General features: G+C 36.1%; 1 protein-coding gene across 9 annotated transcripts in view; it reads left to right on the top strand.

The window, feature by feature from the left end:
• Positions 1-17,057, top strand: part of ANKRD28 (ankyrin repeat domain 28) — a 211,461-nt gene that overhangs the window by 124,122 nt on the left and 70,282 nt on the right. The gene's annotated exons all lie outside the window — the stretch shown is intronic.

Genomic DNA, 17,057 nt, shown 5'->3' with positions numbered 1-17,057 from the left:
TTCCTTCTTTAGCCTCAAATTCTCTTTTATCAGGTAACTACATGACTTGTTCCTTTACTTGCCTTTTTATGTCCTTCCTGAAATGTTACCTTTGGGATGAAGTTGTCCCTGATCACTGCCACCACTGCCACCATCCTTTTCCTCTCCATGTTATCTATTTTTTTCTAGTACTTATTATTATCTGATATCCTTCTAAAATTTTACTTAGTCATTTCCTATCATTCTCTCCTTACTAGAATGTAAACTCCCATGGTGGGGTGGGGAGGGGAGGGGCAAAAGGAGAGGGAGAGAGAGAATCTTAAGCAGGCTCCTCACCCAGCACAAGGGGTGGGTGGGTTGCGGGGCCAGGACACTCCATCTCATGACCCTGAGGTCATGACCTGAGCCCAAATCAAGAGTCAGATGCTTAACTGACAGAGCCACTCAGACTCCCCAGTAATACAAGTTTAGGCTTTACATTTTGATCTCAGTTTCTCAAGTCTTTAGTTGAAGTGAGAATGGGAGAGGTGGAAATGTGGGAATGTGGGGTTGCAGGGTTCAGGTAGGTGAAAAGGAAAGAAAACAAATGATTTGTTTTTCTTCAGACTGCCACCTAGGCTCTAAGAAAAAATAAATAAATAAAAACTTATTGGATCTGGAATGAAATCTAAGGCCAAGTATCTACTAAACCAGAACCTTCATTTTCAACTTACAGATGAAAAATCAATAAATATGTCCATATGTTGCCATGAGAGGCCCTGCAGATAGTGTCCAGACAGATTTAGGTGCAAATCTTGGTCCCACCTAGTAGCACCTCTGTGATCTTTGGGAAGTTATTTAATCTCTCAGGCTCAACTTCCTTTTCCAAAAAGTGGAAATAATACAGATTTTATAGGTTTAAAGCAAATGAGATGTTGCAGTTAAGATACCTAGAAAAGCCGCTGGTACATCATAGATACTCAAAATTTGGTTATTAATATTTTTTTTTTTAGCAGCCCTTCTTTCTTTACTCAACTTTATTTAGTCCTGCCAAATAAGTAAATTCCTGGTGTCAGGAATTACCTTTTTTTTTTTTTCTTTTAGTGATTTTTAGATATAGTCTCTTAAAAATTCTCTCCTCCCCATTGTGAAATCCAGTCACAGTCTGAAATGATAAACTGGAAAGAGTTATTTAACTGTGAGGGAAGTACGGATAAGAGTTTATTTCCACAGTCCAGAGAGACAATGAAACAAAATAGGCTCTGTATAGAATATTCTTACTCAACAAATTCTAGAATTTAAAAAAGGCCTTTAAAACTATAGGTAAGTACGTAAGTGTCTTACTGAACTCAGCCCCAGTAGCTCAGCAAATAATGAGTGAAAAGGCTCTTATAATTTGTAGAAGATAGAGCTCTAACAAGTCAAAAGATTAGGAAGTAATTAGAAATGTGTTTCTAACTTTTAAAGTTCGTGCTGTATAGACTGACTGTCATGACCTTCTATAAAAATATCTTTTTAGGGGCGCCTGGGTGGCTCAGTGGGTTAAGCCGCTGCCTTCGGCTCAGGTCATGATCTCAGGGTCCTGGGATCGAGTCCCACATCGGGCTCTCTGCTCAGCAGGGAGCCTGCTTCCTTCTCTCTCTCTCTGCCTGCCTCTCAGTGTACTTGTAATTTCTTTCTGTCAAATAAATAAATAAAATCTTTAAAAAAAAAATACCTTTTTACAGGGGCGCCTAGGTGGCTCAGCAGGTTAAAGCCTCTGCCTTCGGCTCAGGTCATGATACCAGGGTCCTGGGATCGAGCCCCACATCGGGCTCTCTGCTCAGCAGGGAGCCTGCTTCCTCCTCTCTCTGCCTGCCTCTCTGCTTACCGTGATCTCTGTCTGTCAAATAAATAAATAAAATCTTAAAAAATATATACTTTTTTACATAGTTGAAGACTGAAATCTGAGTCAGAAGAAATTTTAGTTTGATGGGTTTTAACATTTGCCATAATTTTATGTATTTGAAGGTTCATGCTAATATGTATAAAATTAATAATTTTTAAAATAATTATTCTTTCATGTTATATCAATTTAAAATTCCCATTAACTCTTTGACAGTTGATTAGAATAGTTTTATGGAGGATGTAGTAGATAACTTAGAAATCAAAATGTGTAAGCTAGCTACTGAATTCTAAGTATTCATTAGATATTCATTAAATAAATATTCATTAAATAAAAGCCTAATTATATTCAAAGAATTTTCAGATAGTAAATAAATAAGACATTGGGCTTAAAGTACACATGAGAGCAGGTGGATTTAGCAGGTGTTTACAGAATATTCCATCCAAAAGCATCAGAATATACATTCTTCTCAAGCATATGTGGAAGATTCTCCAGGATCATGTTAGGCCACAAAACAGCCTTTCATAATTAAGACTGAAATTCCATCTAGCACTTTTTCAACCACAGTGATCTGAAACTAGAAATCAAAAGAATGAAGCTGAAAATTCACAAATATGTGGGGGGTTAAACATTTCTGAACAACCAGTAGGTCAAAAAAGAAAGAGCAAAAAATATCTTGAGACCAATGAAAATGAAAGTACAGCATACTTAAAACGTAATGGGATATGGCAAAAGCAATTCTAAGAGAGAAGTTCATAGCAATAAATGCCTGCATTAATAGAAAAAAGAAAGAACTCAGCCTGGCTTTTCACCTCAAGGAATAAGAAAAAAACAAGCCCAAAGTTACTGGAAAGAAGAGAATAACAAAGATCAGAGTAGAAATAAGTGAACAATTTTTTTCCTATATAATGTTTTTTTTTAAATTAACATATAATGTATTATTTGTTCCAGAGGTACAGGTCTGTGATTCATCAGTCTTACACAATTCACAATGTTCACCATAGCATATAACCCTCACCAATGTCCATCACCCAGCCACCCAATCCCTCTTACCCTTCTCCCCTCCAACAACCCTCAGTTTCTTTCCTGAGATTAGGAGTCTCTTAATCTCGTTTCATTTTTCCCTCCCTTCCCCTTTGTCTTATTTCTCAGATTCCTCATATCAGTGATCCTCTGTCTTATTTCTCAGATTCTTCATATCAATGAGATCATGTGATAATTGTCTTTCTCTGATTGACTTACTTCACATAGCATAATACCCTCTAGTTCCATCATCATTGCAAATGGCAAGATTTCATTTTTTTCTCTGATGGCTGCATAATAGTCCATTGTATTTATGTATGGATGGATAGATAGGTAGATAGATAGATAATAGATATATAGACCACATCTTCTTTATCCATTCATCTGTCAGTGGACATCTAGGCTCTTCCCATAGTTTGGCTATTGTGGACATTGCTGCTATAAACATTGGAGTGCAGGTACCCCTTCAGGTCACTGCATTTGTGTCTTTGGGGCAAAAACCATAGTACAGTTGTTGGGTCATAGGGTAACTCTGTTTTCAACTTTTTGAGGAATCTCCATACTGTTTTCCAGAGTGGCTGTATCAGCTTGCATTCCCACCAGCAGTGTAGGGGAGGGCTCCCCTTTCTCTGTATCCTTGCTAGCACCTGTCGTTTCCTGACTTGTTCATTTTAGCCATTCTGACTGGTGTGAGGTGGTATCTCACTAGGGTTTTGATTTGTATTTCCCTGATGCTGAGTGATGTTGAGCTTTTTTTATGTGTCTCTTGTCCATTTGGATGTCTCCTTTGTAGAAATGTCTGTTCATATCTTCTGCCCATTTCTTGATTGGATTATTTGTTCTTTGGGTGTTGAGTTTGATAAGTTCTTTATAGATTTTGGATATTAGCCCTTTATCTGATATGTCATTTGCAAATATCTTCTCCCATTCTGTCAAATGTCTTCGGTTTTGTTGACCGTTTCCTTTGCTGAGCAAAATCTTTTGATCTTGATGAAGTCCCAGTAGTTCATTTTTGCCTTTGTTTCCCTTGCCTTTGGAGACATGTCTAGCAAGAAGTTGCTGTGGCTGAGGTCACAGAGCTTGGTGCCTGTGTTCTCCTCAAGGATTTTGATGGATTCCTGTCTCATATTGAGGTCTTTCATCCACTTTGAGTCTATTTTTATGTGTGGTGTAAGGAAATGGTCCAGTTTAATTCTTCTGCATGTGGCTGTCCAATTTTCCCAACACCATTTGTTGAAGAGGAGACGGTCTTTTTTCCACTGGACAGTTCTTTCTACTCTGTCGAAGATTAGTTGACTGTAGAGTTTGAGAGTCCCATTTCTGGGTTCTCTATTCTTTTCCATTGATTTGTGCGTCTGTTTTTGTGCCAGTGCCATACTGTCTTGATGATTAGAGCTTGAAGTCTGGAATTGTAATACCATTAGCTTTGGTTTTTTTTTTCAATGTTCCTCTGGCTATCTGGGGTCTTTTCTGGTTCCATACAAATTTTAGTATTATTTGTTTCATTCTGTGAAAAAAATTGATGGTATTTTGATACGGATTGCATTAAATATGTGGATTGCTCTAGGTAGCATAGACATTTTCACAGTATCTGTTCTTCTAGTTCATGAACATGAAAAATTTTTTCATTTCTTTGTGTCTTCCTCAATTTCTTTCATGAGTATCCTATAGTTTTCTGAGGAAATAAGTGAAATTTTTGAAACAAAAGAAAAATCAGTGAAACTAAGAGCTCATTTAAAAACAAAAATAAACAAGGGGTGCCTGTGTGGCTCAGTGGGTTAAGCCTTTGCCCTCCGCTCGGGTCATGATCTCAGGGTCCAGGGATCAAGCCCCAGGTCAGGCTCTCTGCTCAGCAGGGAGCCTGCTTCCCCTCTCTCTCTGCCTATTTGTGATTGCTCACTCTCTCTGTCAGATAGATAAATAAAATCTTTAAAAAATATACAGATAAAAAAAATCTTTAAAAAAACAGACAAACCTTTAACTAGACTTACCAAGAAAAAGGAGAGTACTCAAGTTAAATAAGATCAGGAGACATTCCAGCTGATACCATAGAAATATAAAATATTTTAAGAGACAATGAATAGTTATATACCAACAAATTGGACAGTCAAGGAAAATGGATAAATTTGTAGAAGCCTGCAAACTACCAAGATTGCATCATGAATAGGAAATCTGAACAGACCGATTACTAGTAAGGTGATAGAGTCTGTAATTAAAAACCTCCCAACAAAGACAAGTTAGGACAGATGTCTTCACTTGTTAATTCTACCAAATTTTAAAGAGGAAAGAACACTTCCAAACTTTTTTTTTAATGAGGCAAATATTGTCCAGATAACAAAACCAGACAAGAATACTGTAAAAAATGAAAATTATAGGTCAGTATTCCAGATGAACAGAGATGCAGAAATCCTCAACACAGTATTAGCAAACCAAATTCAACAGTACATTAAAAGGATCGTATACCATTTTCAAGTGGTATTTACTGCAGGGATGCAGGAATGGTTCAACATCTGCAAATCAGTGAGATGTACCAATTAACAAAATAAAGGCTAAAAATTATATGGTCATCTCAGATGCAGAAAAAACATTTGACAAAATTCAACATCCATTCACGATAAAAACACTTAATAAACTGCGCATAGAGGGAACATACCTCAATAGAATAATGCCATATATGACAAGTCCACAGCTATCACCATACTCAGTGGTGAAGAGCTGAAAACTTTTCCGCTAAAATCAGGAGCAAGATGTAGATACCATTCTCATCGGTTTTACTCTAGCCAGCAATTTGGCAAGAAAAAGAAATTAAAGGCAATCCAAATTGAAAAGAAGTGAAACTGTCTCTACTTCTAGATGATATAATATTACATACAGAAAACTGTAGTCTTCACCAAAAAACTGTTAGAACTAATAAATAAATTGAGTAAAGTTTCAGGATACAGAATTGATATACATAAGTGTGTTGCATTTCTTTCTATACATTGATAATGCACTATCAGAAAGAGAAATTAAGAAAATCCTATTTATAGTTGCATCAGAAAAGGTAAAATAGCTAGCAACAGATGTAGTTAAGCAGGTAAAAGGTCTGTACACTGAAAACTTGTAAGACATAATGAAAGAAATTGAAGAAGATAAAAATAAATGGGAAGATACTCCATGCTCATGGATTGGAAGAATTGATATTGTTAAATGTCTGTACTACCCAAAGTAGTCTACAGATTCAGTGCAGTCCTTATCAAAATTCCAATGGCATTTTAACAGAAGTAGAAAAAACAGTCCTGAAATTTGTATGGGACCACAAAGACCCCAAACAATCCAAACAGTCTTGAAAAAGAACAAGGCTAGAAACAGCAGATTTCAAACTATATCACAAAGCTGTAATAATCACACCAGCATAGTATTGATATAAAAATAGACACATTAGTGGAACAAAAAGAGACCCCAGAAATAAACCTATGTATATATGTTCATTTGTGATGAAGCCAAAAATATGCAATGGGTTAAGGACATTCTCTTTCATCATTGGTGTTGGGAACACTGAACAGTCACATGTGGAAAATGAAACCAGACCAGTCTTACACCATACACAAAAATCAACTTGGAATGGATTAAAGACTTGAATGTAAGACCTGAAACCAGGGGCGCCTGGATAGCTCAGTCGGTTAAGCAGCTACCTTCAGCTCAGGTTATGATCACAGGGTCTTGGGATTGAGCCCCGCATCAGACTTCCTGCTCCATGGGAAGCCTGCTCTCCCTCTCCCACTTCCCCTGCTTGTGCTCCCTCTCTTGCTATGTCTCTGTCAAATAAGTAAAGAAATAAAAAAATAAAAGACCTGAAACCATAAAATTTCTAGAAGAAAACAAAAGGGATAAGTTCCTTGATATCAGTCTTTACAGTGATTTCTTTTTTTCTTTTGCCATTTTTCTCTTTTTCCTTTCTTTTTCTTTTTCTTTTTTTCTTTTCTTTTCTTTTTTTTTTTTGCATTTGACAACAGAAGCAGAAATAATAAGCAGGACTACATTGAACTAAAAGGCTTCTTCAGTACAGCAAAGGAAACCAACAAAATGAAAGAGCAACCTACAGAATGGGAGAAAATATATGCAAATCATATAGCTGATAAGAGATTGATATCCAAAATATAGAAAACTCATACAAATCAATAACAAACAATCTAATTAAAATTTGGGCAAAGGAACTGAAGAGACATTTTTTCAAAGGAGACATACATATGGCCAACAGGTATACAAAGATGCTCAGGATCACCATTCATCAGGGAAATGCAAAGCAAAACCACAATGAAATACCATCTCACCCTTGGTAGAATGGTTTTTATGAAAAATACAAGGATAAAAAGTACTAGAGAGTATGTGAAGAAAAGGGAACCCTTGTATACTGTTGGAAAGAATGTAAATTGGTATAGCTACCAATGGATAAAGTTCCTCAGAAAATTAAAAACAGAACTACCGTGGAATCCAGCAACTCTAATTCTGACTTTGTATCCAAAGGAGATGAAATCACTTCCTCAAAGAGATATCTGCACTCCCATATTAGTGGTAGCATTATTCACAGTAGCCAAGGCATGGAAACAACCTAAGTGTCTGTCAATGAATGGAAAAAGAAGTTTTATTTTATTTATATATATATGTATATATATATATATATATATATACGTGTGTGTGTGTGTGTGTATGCGTGCACATCCATACACATATATACGTATAATGGAATATTATTCAGCCATAAAAACAATATCTTGTCAGTCTGGACCTCGAGAACACTATGCTGAGTGAAATAAGTTAGGAAAAGATAAGTAATCCATGATCTCACATTTATGGTGGAATCTAAAAAAAAACTGAACTCCTAAAAACAAAAGAGGTTAGTGGTTACCAGGAGTGGGGGAAATGCGTAAAGGCAATCAAAAGGTACAGACTTCTAGTTTATAAGATAAGGAAATTCTGGGGATGTAATGTGCAGCATGGTAGCTATAGTAAACAATATTGTGTATTTGAAAGTTACTAGGAGAGTAGATCATCAAAGTTCTTCTCACACAAAAAAATTTTAACTCTGAGGTGTTGGATATTAACTAAACATAACTTTTCATAATATATACGCATCGAATCATGTGCCTTTTAAACTAATAGTGTTATGTCAATTATATCTCAAACTGTAAGAAAAAGAATAAATATTACTCAGAACAGTAGTCTTCTTGTAGTGTACTTGAAGTTTACAAAAGTAGACTTTAAGTTTGGGTAGTGGTGCTTCAAGGGCTGTCCTTAAATTTGGTGTAAATGCTGTGGTTGTTGAGGCCCAGGTTTGAGACTTATTGCAAATTCTGCCTCCACCACCAACCTTATAATCATATTGAATGAATTTTTAAATAAGTTTGGTTGGAAATTAGAATTTCATCTAGGTTTTTGATCTGATCGAGTCTCTAGATCGAGAAGAGAATGAAATACATGGAGAGGAAAGTAGGCAACAAAATTAGGCTAATTTGTTTGTGCTATCAGCAAAAATTGGTGGTGTAGAAAGTTCAGGATAGATTGCTCCTGCCTTTTATATTAATTATTAGTGACATTTTACAATAGTAATTAGGTTAACCTTAACTGCTATCATCTTAAGAAAATTAAGCAATATGAAATAATCTCCATTGAGCTCTTGCATTATACCAAAGTCATGATATGCTTCAAAAAAAAAAACGCAATAAATATTCTAGTTTTGTATTATAAAAACTATTTTGGTATCAGTGGCAAGGTTATTTGTTGCTACAGTATTTCTCTAAAATGAAAAACGAAGAAGATAAAAAGGTTGATACCAGCCTATAGAGCCATGTTCTTCCATGTTCACATTTCAGATTTTTATTGTTGATGAGAAATTAGGAAACTGTGTTCCCTAATTTGTTCCAGTCTGTGTTTTCATTCTTAAAAATTATGACTTCACATTATATTTTGTAATCAGAATTCTCACTGTTTTCACACATACCCTAATCCTAATTCATAGCTTCTCTAGCTCCAAGTTTTTTATTTTTATTTATCTCTTGGTTGAATAGACATCATCATCCTCAAGTTTTTGGAGGGTTAGGTTTTTTTTCTTTTAATGTTTAGTAAGAGCTCATGGATGTCATAGTCTTATGTATTTGAGACTTGCCTTTTTTATTTAAATGAAGGGTAGATTGATTACTCTTAAAATTCTTGATTCATGTTCTTTCCTCACAACTTTATAGATGTGAGGAATTCTTCTAGCATTGAGTGGAAGTCTTGGATCAGGCTTTTCTCTCCTCACCATTTCCGTCCCCTATACCACCTTCTACCACCATGGTCACTTCTTTTCTGCCTGGATGCCTGTAGGATTCAATTCTTTATCCTTAAAATTCACTACTAACTTAGGCTAAATCTATTGATTATTCTTGCTGGGGCATAATGTGAGTGTGCATTTTTAGTTCTGAAATTTAGATTTTTATTTCATGTATATTTTCTGTTAAGCCTTTGAATATTTTATTTCCATGTTTTTCTGTCTGTATCAGGCACTATTCTAGGTGCTTCAGGTAAAACAACGAATAAAACAGATGCAGGTTCCTGCCTTAGTGGAGTTTATGTTTTGGTGGGGGAGATAGTAACAAGTTAATATACATAGCTTATCTTGTGATAATTGCTGTGGGAACATTAAAGGAATAAATGTTGGGTGGGGGTCAGTTGCGGTTTTATGTTAGATTATCAGGAAAGGGTTCAGTGATACATGACATTTGAGCAGATAACTGAAGCAAGCCTTGCAAACTGAGAGAATAACAAACACCATGAGATGGTAGTATGTTTGGAGGCAAGTGAAAAGAACAGTAGGAGATGAAGTAGAGGAGGTAGCAAGGTTGCAAATCATGTGTGGCCTTGTAGGCTTTGACAAAGACTTGTTTTGGCCCTTAAAATGATGTGGAAGACCAAAGGTGAGTTTTGAGTGGAGTGACATGGTCTGACTTGGGTTTTTAAAGATTCACGCTGGCTGTGGTTCAAATTCTTAGCTGTGTTCTAAATTGTGTTTATTTTGTTTTTGTTACTTCTGGGCTTTTATCTGTAATTGTTTTCTTTTTCTTTTTTTCTTTCCTATCTCTGCTAGCTCTCATCTCTTTGCCTTGTCTGTCCTGCCTCTGTCTTGGAACCCTTTGAGAGCTCTCTTCAGCACTTAACTCTCTCTGAATTTGTGTATAAAGAGTAGTTTGCAAGTTCATCCTCTCCTTTCCTGGGGTAATTTCTCTCAGATACACCTATTAATTGTATTTTACTCAGTTTACTCTGCTCCCATATATTTTTTCTGTTATGCCGAATCCTTCCAGAATAGTTATTTGCTAATGAATAGAGTAGGGAGGGGCTAAAAAGTGAGCATCAGTTAAGTTTGTCTGTTCCAGTAGCTCTCAAACTAAATGGGCTTTCTCTCAGTCTACAAGAGGTGTTTTTTTTTTGTTTTGTTTTGTTTTTTAAGTTCTTTGTGTACTATATGTTGTTGGAGTCATGCGGCAGCTCTTTAGATCACAGTCTTAGTAATGATCTGCTGGTGTTTGGCCCTTTCCCTCATCTTCAGTTGGGTCAAAAACAGTAAAGATTCCTCAGTGGTTCTTCCTTATCAAGATTTGGGTAGACAATTACTTTTATTGAAGAACTTCTGTTTTAAAGACTGAATTTTCTGGCTACATAAGTATAGATACTTTCATGGGAGCTATTCATTTAATGTTTGTATTTAAAAATCATAGGTTTTAGCAGTATCTCAGACTGTTGCAACATGTGGTTAAGTGGTTAAATGGCTTTGTAGTTTAAGGCATTAGTCAAAAATTCATCTGATCAGTTTATTATAGAAAATAATAGACTGTTAATAAGGAAATATGAATGTTATGTAGTAGGAATTAAACCTTAAGTATGTGACCCTTGAAAGCCTGCAGTGCTGGTATATTGGTTTGCTAGGGCAGCCATAACAAAGTATCACAACTTGAGTGACTATAACAACAGAAATTTATTTTTTCACAATTTGGAGGTTGGAAGTGTGAGATCAAGGTGTTGCCGCATCAGCTCCTGAGGGCTGTTAGGGAAGGATCTGTTCTAGGCCTCTCTCCTTGCCTTATAGAGACTGCATTCTTTTTGTGTTTTATCTGTACTTGTCTGTGTCCAAATTTCTTATGCTTACAAGGATATCAGTCATATTGGATTAAGGTCCACCTTAATTACCTCCTTTTAACTTAATTACCTCTGTAAAGAACCAATTTCCAAGTAAGATAGCATTCTGAGTTTTTAGAGTTAGGATTGGGGAAGGATGGTGGGGGACACTCTTCAACCCACTATATCTGGGGTCCATAACACTATCTTAAATGATACAGTGCAGCAGCTGTTACCCCCCGGCATTGCAGGTGGAAAAGTGGAAATGTAGTTGCTTTTTGCTTATTCCACTCCGACCTGAAAACAAAATCTGAAGCTTTTGCCTTTTTTTTTTTTTAAGATATTATTTGTTTATTTGACAAAGAGATAGAGAGAGAGAGGGAACGCAAGCAGGGGGAGTGGAAGAAAGAGAAGCAGGCTTCCCACAGAGCAGGGAGCCTGATGTGGCGCTCTATCCCAGGACCCTGGGGTTATGACCTGAGCCGAAGGCAGACGCCCAACGACTGAGCCACCCAGGCGCCCTTTGCCATTACTTTTGGTAGACAGCCAAAGGAAAGCATTATTTCCAGTTTGAGAAGAGTATTCAAAGTATTTGGCTCCTAGCCCAGCTCACTGGACATAGACTGTCTCCTCCAAGGTTTAGAAGTAGAGAACTAGGGGCACCTGGGTAGTTCAGTGGGTTAAGCCTCTGTCTTCGCCTCAGATCATGATCTCAGGGTTCTGGGATCGAGCCCTGCATGGGGCTCTCTGCTCAGCAGGAAGCCTGTTTCTCCTCTCTCTCTGCCTGCTGCTCTGCCTACTTGTGATCTCTCTGTCATATAAATAAATAAAATCTTAATATTAAAAAAGTAGAGAACTATTCTTTGCAAGGAGAAGTTTTAGAAAATTATTAGTGGGACTAATAATTATTATAAACACCTGTGGAAGTAGAAATAGCTTTAATAGTATCTAGTATCAAGTACTTAGCCTAGATCAGAGGTCAAAAGACATTTTATGTAAAGGGCCAGACAAACATCTGGCAACTACTTAATTCTCCTTCTGTAATGTAAAAGCTATATAGTTAACACTTTCAGTGAATAGGTGTGCCGTATTACACTAAAACTTTATTTACAAAATAGGTGGCTGGCAGTCTGCGGACTGTGATTGAAGACACCTTGGTATAGATTATAAAAGTTGCTACCTTATCTACTTAATGTTAAGGAAGGGCAGGGTATTTAATAAGTATGAAATAATTTATTCTGGGTCCCTATTTCAAAATAGGATAGAACGTTATAATAGGAAATGGATCATAGAGATCACTTAGCACAACCTTATTTTACTGATAACTTAGTTTCAAAACTCGAAGAATTGGCAGATCTTATTCATTGTTTAGATTAAGAAAAAAACAGATGAGTTGAGACCTAGAGCTAAATGAGATGCTCCTGATTTCAATTCCTGACTTGTGGAACCCACTTTGCAGAAACAGGAGTTCCCTATGTTGTTTCAACCTGGGGTCCATCCTCCGCCGTCACTACCAATATACACAGAAGGCATAGGAGGCAGAGATTATGATTAACAACATGAAGGTCTAGGCTCTGGGGAACAGCCCCAGGTCACACGACATGTTGTTACAGAGCCATTATTAGATCATAGGTCCTGCCTCTGGGCTCCTTCCTCTAATGCCTGAGTATGTCCTCACAAGTCCAGACTTCTCTTCAGCTGCATTGTTGTCTAGAGCTCAAAATAGACTGATGTAAGTAAATCAGATTATTTATTTATTTATTTATTTATTTGAGAGAAGGAGAGAACACAGGGGAAAGAGTTGTAAGCAGACTCTGCCTTGAGCATGGAGCTGGACGTGGGGCTTGATCTCACAACCCTGAGATCACTACCTGAGCTGAAACCAGGAGTCAGATGCTTAACTGACTGTGCCACCTGGATGCCCCAGATTTTTTATTTTCAAAATTATTTTCTTGTTTATCTTCAGATGAACTAGACATTGACCCAATTCTGGAAAATCTTAATTTTTTTCTTTCAAAAACTGTCAGTACATTTTTATATGTATGAATTATTAAGTGAAAAGACTGGGTGAGAGGAAATTGGTTATCTGAATTTTTCTATATAATCTAATGGTGGTATCAAATGGATACAACCTGTTTGGGTTACCCTACAGTTTTTGTTTTTGTTTTTTAAAGATTTTATTTATTTATTTGACAGAGATCACAAGCAAGCAGAGAGGCAGGCAGAGAGAGAGAAGGTAGCAGGCTGCCTGCTGAGCAGAGAGCCTGATGTGGGGCTCGATCCCAGGACCCTGTGATCATGACCCGAGCGGAAGGCAGAGGCTTTAACCCACTGAGCCACCCAGGCGCCCCTACCCTACAGTTTTTTGCTTGCTTTTTTTTTCTTTTTGCTTTTAACATTACAGAAATCTAATCACATCTCTACTCTGGAAGATGATTCTAAATTCAGATACTTGATGTGGCATACGTCCTGGCTGCTTATTTATCATCTTAAGGGAGAGCTCATGGATTTCCCTTATATGTGAATTTTGTGGGGCGGGGGGGAATGGAAGACTGGTAAAGAAAGTATTTGATAACACAATTGGGCATAACTACCTTGGATTTAATGAGATGTGCTCCTAGCACTTGGGAGGTTTTCTGGAAATGTTGGTTTGCAGTAGTTATCAGTTATCATCTTTAAATTGCTATCTTTACTGTCTTCAGTTTCTTAACAGTGCTTCCTCTTATCTGAGGGTCTCCCAGTAATCTAACTTCAACATTTGGGATGGGGCTGCTATTTTATATGCTCTTCATTTTTAATGACTAGGAAATAGTAAAGTAATTAATCTTTCCTTGGTGACTCAAGATTATCCTTATAAACTACAAACATTATACTCTGCCATGTTCAGAGTATGTGATGTTTCCACCAGAGCTGTTACATTTGATTATCAAAGACTTTTATGTTTTGAGTCAGTATGATTTTTTTTTTCCCCTTTCTCCATCTTCATTGTTAGCCTTTGTGGCTGGTTTTCAGCTTTTAGACTGAGAAACTTTACTCTGGAAGTATTTTTCATTACTGGAATGACTTTGTAGCTTGTGTTTATGAATATTTGGTTAATTTTGGAGCTGTCTGTGTAGAACAAAAGCCTGGTTACCTTCAGAATTCACATGAGATGAGCTCTAGGAACCTGGACATCTGAAGTGAGCTATCATGTTTGTTTTTCTTACTCCATTTTTCATTTTACAGATAGTTGCCACTTTGTAATGTATATTGCTATGCCATATTTGTTTGTTAATATGTAAAGTGTATACTAATTAGTGGATGTGTGCAGGGGAGATATTTGTTCTTTTGGTGTCCTTAGAAATAGTTAGCCATTTCTTGTACACTTGACCTTTAATCTACAAGGAATTAAAACATTTGATTAGTGCTATTAAAAGAAACACATGACTTAACAAGATGAGTGCCTTCTGGAAAGATTATGATCAGAGGTCTAGAATGCTATGGTGCTGATCTTCCTGGGGATAAGTGTTTTTAGAATTTAAAAAGGACAAGTCACATTTTTTGGTCACATCATCTGTTATATTAGTACCAACTAGTAGTATTTTGTATCCTCAGTAAACCATTAGTAGATTCTTTGTTGTAGTCACTTAGGTTTTTTGATAAATTAACTTTGAATTTGTTACTAAAGTTGTTATTAAAAGTGAAGACTAATTAATTAATTATCATAACTTAAAATGGAAGAATGAAACCAGCAGTGTCTTTTACTTTAGGCTGCTAAGTGGGCATCAAAATTAGATTTTCTTTCTTTAACTGTGTATCTTATAACCCATGTTCAAAAGAAAGAACTATCTTTACCCTCTACCTAGTTACTTCCTAATTTTTTTCTTTGCACTTGAAGCCAAATTCTTGGAATTTTTTTATGGCCTCTCTTTTATTCCTTCTCAAATACATTTTTCTCTTCTTTCTTTTTTTTTTTTAATAAATAGTATTTCAGTTTTATTCTAAAATTTTGAAATTTATATAAAGTTATGTGGTATACAGTAAAGTTGCCTTTCTACCTCAGTCCCCTATCACCCAGTTCTCATTGTACCTCACTACCTATACAAATGCATAGGCAGCCACTGTTATTAATGTCTTAGTGTTCCTTCACACTTTCCTTATGTATATAAAGTAAATATGAGTATAGATATTTATACTTACGTATTCTATTTTCTACATAAAATTAAAGAACATTACTCATCCAGTTCTCACTGTTTTGTTCACTTTTTATTTCTCAGCTCTTTATGAGTACATGGAGATTCTTCCCATTTTTTGTGATAGCCACATTCAATTTCCTTGTTAATTAATGCCTAGAATCAGACTTAATGATCCTTCCCATTTGCTGAAGACCCATTATCAAGCCTCGTTCTTTTCTACCCTTGTCTTTCCAGAGTACCTATCTTTTCTGAGCGAGTCACTACCTTTCAGGCCTTAATGCCAGGATTTGCCCTTTTACTATGCACATAACAGAAAATTGTAGAAAGAGGTACAAGGATTATGGAGAATCTTTGAAGTTCCAACCAGATAAATGGGAGAATGAAAGAGCCAGAGCCTAGCTTCTATATTACCCCTTTACCATCTCTGCAGACTCCAACCTTTTAACCTATGTGCATTTTAAATGTTTGCAATATCTACATTCTGCCTTTTACCCAGAACAAATGCTGACTTCGTTGTGGTCTCACAGTCTATGTTTTAACCATCTTGGTCTCCTTAAAAGCATAGCAGATAGTTGTTCACATTTATTACATAAATATACCATTCGCTCTAGCTGTTTCTTTATTCTGCTGAGTCCCTTTCTTCTAAAGCCTAGTTGAGCAGTCGCGAAAGCTATCATATTGGTTCTTAATTCTTCCAGTGTCCTCACTTGTCTCTACTCAGGAGTTCAGTTACTCTCAGAATTTCAACTGTTTCATTTGTGAATGATTTTATACACTTGTATTTCATTTCTTTTTTTCTCTTATTTTCAGGACTTTTAAATCTATTTTTAACATCTGTATCTAATGCATCTAATGAATTTGTGTTTATTATGTCAAACTTTAGTTACAAGGCATTAGAGGATCTGCTCTATAGATGAAGAAACTTTTGTTCAGAGGGATCACACAACTAGTTAGGAACCCATAGGTAGTAATTAGAGCTATGACTCAGAGTCACTGCATTTGATTATTCCCTGGAACCTCACTCTCAAAACATGGAATGCAAACATTAGGACATCTGAATTCTAGCCTTGATTCTACTGTACTGGACTTTGATGTTAAACTATTCTCTGTACCTGTGTTTTGTTATCTAGAAAATGAGGAGGTTGGTCTAGATTTCTAAAGCCCTTTCTTACTTGCTAGCTGTGATCCTGGATATAAATCTAAGGTTGCTTACAGTGTAGGACCTGTCACCAGTTTCTCTATACTTTTAAGAGCCAGGGCTATTTCTGTCTAGTTCGATATATACCTGTCCTATAGTTTGCTTGCTCCTTCTGTTTGGGGTATAGGTACCAAATCAGTGGATTTTGTATAAGCAATAGATTCCACCTCCCCACCCCAATTACATAATACATTTTTTTGTCTTACGAAGTGCATTTATATTCTGTAAAGGATAATTTTTGTCTATTGACTCAATGATTTTTAAATAACTGTATGTAGTTGATTTTTTTAAAATTCTTTAAAGCTTTAGGTATAACCCAGAAAGACGTGTGGGTTTGTTCATTTCTTTCTCAGTTTTTTTCCTAAGTCTATAGCTACTGTATCCATTTTACAAAATAACTTTATAGTACGAATGCATTTTTAATCCTCATTGGAGAAATTTTGATATTATATTGCTTTATAACATGATACATTCATTAGTAAAGAAATGTAATGAAGACTTTGTAATGGTCTGCCTTTTACATAGGAATATTCTTATTTTGAGTTTTTAAGACACATTCTAAAATGGGGACTTATTTTACTTTAATATGCTCTGTATAAAGGTGCTTTTCTAGTTTATATATAAAGTGATGTTTCTTTTATTTTTAATAAAAAGAATACTTTTTTGGCTAGTTTTGTTTTTATAA

The sequence above is a fragment of the Mustela putorius genome, unplaced genomic scaffold (genome assembly GCF_011764305.1).
Source record: "Mustela putorius furo isolate JIRA1106 unplaced genomic scaffold, ASM1176430v1.1 tig00003834_pilon_pilon_pilon, whole genome shotgun sequence".
In the NCBI taxonomy this organism is placed as follows: Eukaryota; Metazoa; Chordata; class Mammalia; order Carnivora; family Mustelidae; genus Mustela; species Mustela putorius.
This window is presented reverse-complemented; position numbering and strand designations above follow the sequence as displayed.